The sequence below is a fragment of the Ceratotherium simum genome, chromosome 1, assembly GCF_057802395.1.
Source record: "Ceratotherium simum simum isolate JZ-2026a chromosome 1, ASM5780239v1, whole genome shotgun sequence".
Classification (NCBI taxonomy): domain Eukaryota; kingdom Metazoa; phylum Chordata; class Mammalia; order Perissodactyla; family Rhinocerotidae; genus Ceratotherium; species Ceratotherium simum.
The window spans coordinates 11,684,677-11,693,163 of NC_141900.1; the positions used below are offsets into that span (position 1 = coordinate 11,684,677).

General features: G+C 49.5%; 1 pseudogene; it reads left to right on the forward strand.

The window, feature by feature from the left end:
- Positions 1 to 542: 542 nt before the first annotated feature.
- LOC147918135 (peroxynitrite isomerase THAP4-like) lies at positions 543 to 8,170 on the forward strand (annotated as a pseudogene).
- The last annotated feature ends 317 nt before the right edge of the window (positions 8,171 to 8,487 follow it).

Sequence of the window (8,487 nt, forward strand, 5' to 3'; positions counted from 1 at the left end):
GCACCTGTCAAGCTGGCGACCGAGTGCCGAGGGCAGACGGCAAGAGCATCCAGACCCGCAGGGACTGGGCTGTCAGATGCGCCGGTCTCACTACAGGAGCTGTCCCCACCCGCTCCGTCCAAGGACCCCCCTCCACCCCACGGCCCCGCCCCACATCACGCCTGCCAGTCCCAGCAGCTGAGGGCCCAGGCAAGCGCAGCCTTCCAGGCCACCAGGCGCAGGTGCGCCCCCACCTGCTTCCCTCTTCCCACTGCCCTGGAGAAGGAGAACAACGCAATGGGCAGCTGCTGGTGCCAATCCGGCTGAGCAACACAGTGGGGACAGAAGTGCATCCTTCGCCATCTTGGCATAAGGCGGGGCCCCTCGAGGAGGGCTGGCCGCAGTGTTGCTCCCCCTCGGTCTGGGTCATTGGCTCCAAACACCACAGCAGCGACCCATCAGGGCAGTGGAACAGATGAGTTTGGGCAGCACGACCCTGGGGTGGGTGTGTCAGCCAGCATTTTGCCTAGGCCCACAGATGTGGCCATCTTGCTTTACAGAGGATGGACGGGCACATGCTGGCATCTTGCCATCCTACAGTGGTGGGGACCAACTCCCACATGCTGCACAGTGGCACCATGAGCCCTAACCTTGGGGCAGTCCTGCTGTGGGGCGGCGAGGGGTGGCCGGAGCCTGGCGGCATGACAGCCTGTGGCCCGGGATGGTGTTTGCTGCATGGCTGCGAACTTCTCCCACCGCCGGGCAATGAGAAGAAACCACTGTCTCCTTCCACAGGTAACCGGCACCCACTGCCCGGTCAGCCCCCCTTGCAGTCCAGCCCGAGGTGGGCGGCACTCTGTGCTCAGGGCCTCGGGGCCGGTCCAGCAGGTGAGTCAGTGCTGGGCACTGTGTGGCCTTGGTCTGTGCCACCGTCTCTGCTGCGGGCACCTTGGGCCACTTAGGCTACCCCATGGCCACCGGCGCCCACCTTATGGCATCCACCACCTTCTCACCCCACACCCCGTCGCCACCCTGCTCTCCACTGATTTGGGCTGGGGCCACCAAGGTCGAGAAACAGGGTTTTCTGGAAATGCTTTTCCTTAGGTCACTATCTTCTTGCATTTGCTGTGACTTTTCTGCTCTTTTGATGGCAGGGATCCTGCCTTGATCTCTGTTATCAGGAATGTGGCTGAGCAAATGCAGCTTGTACCTGCTGGATGGATACACCTCCCAGATGCTCTGTTGCTAGAAGGGTCCTGGCAGTGCAGGGAAAGGTGGCTCTACACTGGAGGTGAGTCCTGGAGAGGACTCTGCATCTGACAGCATCCTGGATGGAGCAAGGCACAGCCCACACCTCATGGGGAGGCTGACCCTACGGACTCAGACTCTGCGTCTGACAGCATCCTGGGTGGAGGAAGGCATGGCCCACTCCTCACCAGGAGGCTTACCCCAGGGACTTGGGGAAGAGGATCCTCTCTTCACGCCTTCCTTGGGCTCCCACAGCATGATGAGGGTCCCACAGGCCTTCCCCCTGGCCTGGCTCCTTTCATGAGGGCTTCTGGAATTCAGCTAGCTCAGCGGGTCCTTTCCTGCGGACTCTGCACTGGAGGTCCCAGAACAGTGCACTGAAGACATTCTACTTTGAAAACCTCCTGGCAGATCCTTTTGTTTCATGTTGTAGGTTGTTACTGAAGTTTGAAAGACCTGAATGCCACTTGTTGTCTGTAGTCTTATTGAAAGTTTACAGTGGTTTGTTCTAAGTCAGAAGTTGTTACAATCTATCCAGAAAACTAGTAACATGAGCTTGTTTCAGAGGTCAGCCACCATGCTTTCTTGACGGTTTCCTTCAGAGCCTGTGTCCCAAAAGTTTTGTTACTGTTTTTGAGAATGAGGCAAAGGACTGCAGAGAAGGTTGTTTTTGGCGTGTGTTGTGGTCTAACGTGGTCTGGGGGCAAAGGAGGTGGGGGTCCTTTGGTAACTAGTCACAAAGCATTGAGAAATGTTAGAAGGTCATGTTGCTTGGAACTCCCTGAGGAACCTAGTATCCACCTGGTCTGGTCCACAGTGGCCTCAGGGGGCTAGATGACTTCAGGTGGAGCAGACAGCCCTTGGGAGAGAACCCCCCAACCCCCCATGTACACAGTTTGGTCTAAATAAAGATTTCACCTTAATGAGGAGGAGAGATGACGAAGTGTCTTAGTCAGTACCTTGCAGGCGCTGGTTGTTTTGTACCGGGAGCAGCTTTCCTCCTGGCAGTGGAAATAGAGGAGGAACACAGAACCACAGCTCTTGGGGCTGACCTCCTCTTGGCAGCAGTCTCATGTCCTCAGCTGCTTGAGCAGAGCTGGGGCCAGGTGCCCTGCTGAGTGCTTGGGAGGCTTTGCTGGCAGACACTTGGCCAGGTTTTGAAATAGGGAGACTAACCATTCCTGTTTTAGCACCCAAATTCCTGAATGCCAGGGACAGCAGGAAGGTTGGGCAGCCATGAGCTTCTAGGAACTATTTCCGAGTCTCCCTGAAGCCTTTCCTGTTGTCTTGATGCCATCCTATGCTATCTTCCTGACCGTCTGTGTCCCTACAGGGCACTTACCACAGTGTGGGAGGAGGTCCTCACCTTTCTTCCTTCTCTGCCCTACAGACGGTGAGCTCCTTAAGGTAGAGAGTGGGTCTTTCATCTTTCTAGTCCAGTAAGAACTTGCAAGCAGAAAGTGTTCCTTAAATATTTACTAAAGTTTTAAATGGACAAAGTCGCTACAGGTGTGAGTGTTCCCAAAAACACTTGTATTGCTTTTATAGTTGATTATTTTAGGGGGAGACATTTAATTCTTTCTTTCTAATTACTTTTTCATTTATCTTTGCAGGCTCCACATACATGGCTCAAAAAGTCTGGTCCAGTGGCTAAAAGCTGTTCACAGAGATGACTGGACACCACTAAGTATTCTTTCATCTGTAGTGAACATTTCACCAAAAAAAGCTCTTGGAAAGGCTGGAGGATCAGTACTACGTGCTCAAGCCCACGGTCATGCCCTCCATCTTCCTCCTGACTGAGAAGGGGTTGCTGAAGGCCGAGGCCACCCCAGGAGAAAGGACACCAGGAAGGCCGCCGGGGGCCCTAGGAACATTCGAGTGAATCAGATGGGAAAGGATCTGCAGGTTCATCATCGTCCTTGAGGGAAAACCTGAGGGCCCAACCAGGGTCCTGCAAGTTGAAGCGAGCCACTCTGCAGGGTGAACCCGCACCCAGTGCCACCCAGGAAGTCGCCAGTCAGGAGAGGGTGCAGAGTCTCTGGAAGGAACTCCAGGAGACAGCCTGACAGCGTCAGGCAGCCAGGGAGATGCAAACACGTCTGCTGTAGATGCTGGCGATGAGAGCCCCTCTTCCCTGCCAGGGCCTGCTAGTTAAGAGTGGCCTTTCTGTGGGTGACTTTATCCCTCATGATCTGACGCGTACAGATTTATTGGCTAACTTCCTTCTTACAGTTTCTTCTCAGAGCACACTTGAGAGAGGCCATCTGTCTCTCGAAGCCTGTTGACCGAAAGAGGCTGAAGAGAGATGTGGAGCCCAGCTGCAGCAGGACCAGCCTGGGGCCTGAGGAGGGCTTGGCCCAGAGCCCCCAAGTTCATCATTCACAATGATGCCTCAGAAACCCTCCCAGAGCCCCTCAACACTCCAACAGACATCACCCCGAAGCCAGCCGCAGAAGCTGTGCAGGGCGAGCACAGCGACACCAGACCCACGTCCCTTAGCGGAGTTATCCTGTCAGTGCTGGGGACCAAAGAACTCCTCGACTTGCTGCACTCCTACTGCTTCTGCTCCCGGGGAACAGGAGCACAAGTGCCGCCTGTGGGAGCAGGTGGATAGAACAGCGAGCTGAAGAGGGGCAGCCACCGACAACCAGGTGCACTCGCTGCAGGAGGAGCTGGACGAGCTGAAGGGAGGGGGCTCCCTGCCTGAGAAGCCTGCTGCCCCAACCGAGGTCAGTCCCAGGGCTTGGGGCTCCCCCACTGCCTGCTCATCATGAGGGGTTTCCTGCTCCACAGCAGATGGCCCCTGAACACTTCTGTGTGCAGCCTGCCTGCTGCTGTCTTGGGAGAAGGCTCTGCTGGTAGCCGCCCCTCGCAGACAGCGAGCCCAGATTGCAGAGCTTACCTCGCTTTCTCTAGGGCGCTCGAGAGAAAGTGGTAGTTGTCAGGGTTTAGCTGATGGGAAAGGAGGCATTGCAGGTCAGCTGGGAAAGCCAGACCTATGCAATGAATGGTGCCTGGACGGTTGGTTTTCCACTTGAATAGGAGAAAGTCAGCTTCTGTGGCATCTCTCACACAAATGTAAATTCCAATGAGTTAGGATCTAAATGTGAAATAAAATCGACAGTAAACTGTTAGAAAAGTTATAAGAGACTCTTAAAGTTATGGGGAGTCTCCATTCATTCATTTCCACGCATGGAAATGAACATTCATGTTTTTTTTTTTTTTTTTTTTTTTTTAATTTTTTGTTTATTGCAGTAACATTGGTTTATAACATTGTAAAAATTTCAGGTGTACATCATTGTACTTCTATTTCTGCATGGACTACATCATGTTCACCACCAAAATACTAATTACAACCCATCACCACACACATGTACCGAATTATCCCTTTCACCTTCCTCCCTCCCCCCTTCCCCTCTGGTAACCACCAATCCAATCTCTGTCCCTATGTGTTTGTTTATTGTTGTTATTATCTACTACTTAATGAAGGAAATCATACGGTATTTGACCTTCTCCCTCTGACTTATTTCACTTTGCATTATACCCTCAATGTCCATCTATGTTGTCACAAATGGCTGGATTTCGTCGTTTCTTATGGCTGAATTGACAAACCTTTAGCTAGACTCACCATGAACATTCATGTTTTAATGAATATCTTTGAACTGAAGTCATTTTGAACATTTTAATAATTTCTTTAAAAATTTAAACATCTTTTTGAGTAGAATACACTCTCATTTGTAAAAATTAAAACACTACAGAAAGGTATAAGCTAAAAAGTGGTAAAAACTCTTATTTCTCACCTACCTCCCAACTTTTATTTCTTTTTGATAGTAAAATTTGGTGTGTAATCTCCTAGACTGTTTCCTGTGCTTTACATACATATTTCTCCACCTATACAAATAGGTTGTATATATTTTTGGTGTATTTCTTGGCTATGTTTTTGATTTTCCTGCTCTTTTACAGTTTAGTCCTTGTAAACATTGTTTTCTCGATATTCCTTACATATTGAGGGTACCATCTTTTCCCTGTTATACATCCATGGAAAACATTTCCCTACCACATTGTTCATTTAATCCGGATCAGTGCTTGTCTTCCCAAATGTCAGTAACACTTCAGGTGGGGAACGGCTCTATGTGACAGGCTGTTCAGGATCTCTGGGACCCCTGGGGCAAAAACCAAGAGGACAACACAAAGCAAGAAACAAAACCCATCCCGCATGTTTCCAGATGCATCCTGGGGGAAGGACAGCTCCAGTTGAGGACCACTGATGTCCTGGTCAAAGTTATCCACTATGTTCTCCTATCACGTTAAAGCTGTTTCTGTAGTTTCTCGTACCTGATGGTACAGTTTGGTGCCTTTGTCTGTTCCTCTTGGTCAGACTGCACAAGTCTTCTCACTGTTACAGGTCTTTCCAGACAGCCAGCCCTTGACTCCATTGCTCAGGTCTACTTTGTTGTTCCTGCCTCGTCAAACCTCACTTCATTCCTCTGTCTTTGGTTTTATTGTGGTGTTGTTCTGGCTCCAGGAGGTAATTGCTCAGATTCTTTGTGTATAGTTGATATTCCCTGATACCTGCAGTGGAGACTGTGTCCCTTCTGTCCCTTTGTTCCCACGCCATGGATTTGCCTCATGCTGCTCTCGTTGTTCTTTTCTAAAGAGTTTGTCCTGTCTGTCTGGATTCCCTCTTTAAACTGAGAGATTTAGAAGGGTGTGGACAGATTCTCAAGTGGATAAGTTGGGGGAGGGGAGCCAATATTTTGTGATTATTCTTTACTTTTATTGTTTATGGTCCAGTAATATGATCACTTATAGATTTCTTTTTGGACTCTTTAGAGATTTCATTGTGGCTTAGCACACAGTCCATTGCGGTGACTGTTTCACTGTGTTGTGAGGAGAATGTATCCTCTCCACTAGTTGCTTACATTGTTGTCCCTCAGGCTGAGGCTAGATCTAGCTTTTTTGTGTTCGTCAGCAGATCTGTTTCCTAACTTACTGTATCACTTGACCTGTGGATTTCTCAGAGAGGTAAGGTAGGTTTCCCTGTGATTCTGGAGGTGCCTGTGTCTTCTTGTTTGTCCAGTTTTGCTTTATGTTTCAAGATCATATTGTTAGGTGCATAAATGTTCCTGACAGTTATTAACACAGAAAACTTCTTTTTGTCCCATTTAAAGTCTTATTTCTTTATCTCCTTATTTTCAACCATATTATATCCCTTTACTTTATAACTATATTTTAACTCAACTTGAGAGCCTTCATGTTTTTGTGGAGCAATTTGATCCATTTACAATTGTGATTATTGATAAATTGGAATTTGAGTCTACCATTTAATTTAATTTTTAATTTGTTAGGCTTTCTCTTGATTTTTCTATTCTTCTAGTGGTTGTCTTTCAGCTAGTAGGAACAACCATTTCTGCCTCTCTTTCTGTAAATGCTTAGAGTTGGTCAGTTCCTGTGTTCTACACTCCCAACTCCTCACCTTCCAGTCCCCAGCTTGAGACTGTCTGATCTTAGTTCTGTGTTCTTATTTTCCCCATCAAGCAACCGTGATTGGATGTAAGTATACGTTTTATCGGTTACTTTGTTCACCACTATTTATGGTATCCAAATTTTTCCTCCTTTTTGGAAAGATTTGATGCTATTTTGGAACTCATATGACAGTAAAATTTTGAGAGGAATCGAGTCTGAGATACTCCTTAGGTGCTGATGCTGGGGAGCTAGCACCTAACCTTTTAAAGTTGCATCAGTCTATCTGCAGAGTCGGGATGAGGTCAGAGATGTTTAAAACCATGGAATTGAATGAGGTTTTCTGGAGACACTGCAGCTGTGGAAGGCACAAGGGCCCAGCCTAGGAGCAGGCAGTGTTTGCAGAGGTGAAGCTGAAGAGGGTCCAGGAAAGGGAACTGAAACGATGGAGCATGGAGTCGCAGGAGTCACGAGGGGAAAAGGGTATTGCAGAAAGGAGGGGTGCTCTGCTGGGTCGGATACAGCTCTGATCAGAATGGAGAGAAGATGGCTGGACTCGCCCACATGGGATCACTGGTGACCTCAGTCTCCTTGACAGGGTGGGAATGAAGCTGGGTCTAGAGTGGGGGAAGGGGGACCATGGGATGGCAGTAAGGATGAGGCACTTTACTTAAGAGGTTTAGCCATGAAGGGGAGTCGGGAAAGTGGACAGTAGTCGAAAGGGAGGATGGGTCCAAGGGAGAGTTTTGTTTGTAAGGTGGAGATGAGCTAGCAGGTGCTGCAAGTAGGACCCGATGGAGAGCAGGAGCCTGAGGGCCTGGGAGGAGCATGCTGGGCCCTGAGGAGGTGCAGGGCTGGGCTCCACTGCCTGGGGAGGTGCAGAGAGTAAGAGGACAGATGTGCTGGTGGAAAGGGCGCCCTGCGCCTCTGCTCCTCTATTCCTGGAGCGTGAGGTGGGCAGTGGCTGGGAGAGGAGGGGCGATGCACAAGGTGTTAGGTGAGCAGCAGGGGGAGGAGGGGGAAGGAGAGATGGCGCCCAGGCTTTGTCTCCATGGCCCACTTGAAGCTCCCCACTGGGATCCCCGGTCACCAGCTGTTGTCTGTCTTTGATGTCTTCCTCAAAATGTCGGCTCTCTTGATGGTTCCCAGAGCTATTATGAATTTGCTCATTAATGAAGCAATCTTTGGGTCATTTTTTAGGGATTTTATGTCAAGGGGCCTCTACCTGTGTTTATTCAGTCCGTCATCTTTACCCAATCCCTTTGTTTTTGGACAGAGTCCGTACAACAGAGCAGCCAGGCCAGTGGCCTCCAAGTTCCAGGGTTCGGGAGGTTTGCCCTCCAGAAAGCTGGTGCTGATTGACATTCTCACAGGACGTGGTGCTCTGCCCCTGAGCCCGCTCTACCTGTGGGTGTCACGACATTGTAAATCCTGGGGCAGTTCTGTCAGGGCCCATCGTTGGCATTTCTGTGGCCGGTGATGGCGAACATTTTTCCGTGTTCATTATCTGTCACTTCCCTGACTGTGCTGTTGCCTGCTTTTCTCACTGAGCTCCGAACCTTCCTGGTGGAACCAGAACGTTCACTCTCTATCCAGTGTGATTGCACATTCCCTCAGTGTGCCCCTTGAGTACTTGCTTCAAAAATATCTGTTCTCTTCACATTCTTTGATTCTTTGTACATATAAAAATGTTTTATTGTGGAAAACCTGGAACATACACAAATTAAACAGAAAAGTGTGATAGCCCCCCATGTCCCTATTACCCAGCTTCAACATTTATCAATATTCCGATATTCC